This window comes from Nanorana parkeri, unplaced genomic scaffold, assembly GCF_000935625.1.
Source record: "Nanorana parkeri isolate BGI_ZX_2015 unplaced genomic scaffold, ASM93562v1 scaffold1157, whole genome shotgun sequence".
Taxonomy (NCBI): Eukaryota; Metazoa; Chordata; class Amphibia; order Anura; family Dicroglossidae; genus Nanorana; species Nanorana parkeri.
This window is the reverse complement of record NW_017307425.1, coordinates 277643-279425: the sequence shown is the minus strand read 5'-3', so window position 1 is coordinate 279425 and position 1783 is coordinate 277643.

The window sequence follows — 1783 nt, the reverse complement described above, 5'->3', positions numbered from 1 at the left end:
CGGGGTTTATCCCCCCCCCCCCCCAGATAAGCCTCTGAGGAGGATTTGGATTATCAGCCGAGGGTGGTGGGCCGAGCGAGCCGAGATCAAACTGTTTGTTTTCCATCACAGGCGATGACAAGGGTGCAGGTGTGAGAGAGCGGGCGCGTCCCGGAGGGGATGCGCCGACACCAAGGTGGATTGTTCTTTCAAAGATGGCGCTGGGCTTGAAGGAACATTCCACTTTGTATTCATACGATTGCTCATCTATCCGTATTGTAACGGCGATCAAACATTACACCTCCGCAGCAGCATCGAAAATCCCCCCAAAATTCCCATTTCTCCTCCTTGCAGCTCCTTGTAGACCATATATGCCGGGAGACACCGCCCCCTGCTCGTGTGATGTGCTCCCTGCACAGAGCCTGAGGTCCAATCACCGGCAGTATAATACATGGACGCTCCTGTAATAAAGACCGGTCACTGCTGCTCTCTCTCCTTGTGCAGGGTGACTGGTCTTGTCTCCGCCCCCTCCTGTAATAAAGACCGCTCACTGCTGCTCTCCCTCCTTGTGTAGGGTGACTGGTCTTGTCTCCGCCCCCTCCTGTAATAAAGACCGCTCACTGCTGCTCTCCCTCCTTGTGTAGGGTGACTGGTCTTGTCTCCGCCCCCTCCTGTAATAAAGACCGCTCACTGCTGCTCTCCCTCCTTGTGTAGGGTGACTGGTCTTGTCTCCGCCCCCTCCTGTAATAAAGACCGCTCACTGCTGCTCTCCCTCCTTGTGTAGGGTGACTGGTCTTGTCTCCGCCCCCTCCTGTAATAAAGACCGCTCACTGCTGCTCTCCCTCCTTGTGTAGGGTGACTGGTCTTGTCTCCGCCCCCTCCTGTAATAAAGACCGCTCACTGCTGCTCTCCCTCCTTGTGTAGGGTGACTGGTCTTGTCTCCGCCCCCTCCTGTAATAAAGACCGCTCACTGCTGCTCTCCCTCCTTGTGTAGGGTGACTGGTCTTGTCTCCGCCCCCTCCTGTAATAAAGACCGCTCACTGCTGCTCTCCCTCCTTGTGTAGGGTGACTGGTCTTGTCTCCGCCCCCTCCTGTAATAAAGACCGCTCACTGCTGCTCTCCCTCCTTGTGTAGGGTGACTGGTCTTGTCTCCGCCCCCTCCTGTAATAAAGACCGCTCACTGCTGCTCTCCCTCCTTGTGTAGGGTGACTGGTCTTGTCTCCGCCCCCTCCTGTAATAAAGACCGCTCACTGCTGCTCTCCCTCCTTGTGTAGGGTGACTGGTCTTGTCTCCGCCCCCTCCTGTAATAAAGACCGCTCACTGCTGCTCTCCCTCCTTGTGTAGGGTGACTGGTCTTGTCTCCGCCCCCTCCTGTAATAAAGACCGCTCACTGCTGCTCTCCCTCCTTGTGTAGGGTGACTGGTCTTGTCTCCGCCCCCTCCTGTAATAAAGACCGCTCACTGCTGCTCTCCCTCCTTGTGTAGGGTGACTGGTCTTGTCTCCGCCCCCTCCTGTAATAAAGACCGCTCACTGCTGCTCTCCCTCCTTGTGTAGGGTGACTGGTCTTGTCTCCGCCCCCTCCTGTAATAAAGACCGCTCACTGCTGCTCTCCCTCCTTGTGTAGGGTGACTGGTCTTGTCTCCGCCCCCTCCTGTAATAAAGAACACAACGCTGATTTTTTTCAAAAAACTGCAACAAATAAAATAAACATAATTTGGGGTCTCGGAGATTTGAGGGGGGGGATCTGTACACAAAGAACCTGAAGTCAGAGCCAATCCCGGGACACCTTGGCTGGCGTCATGTG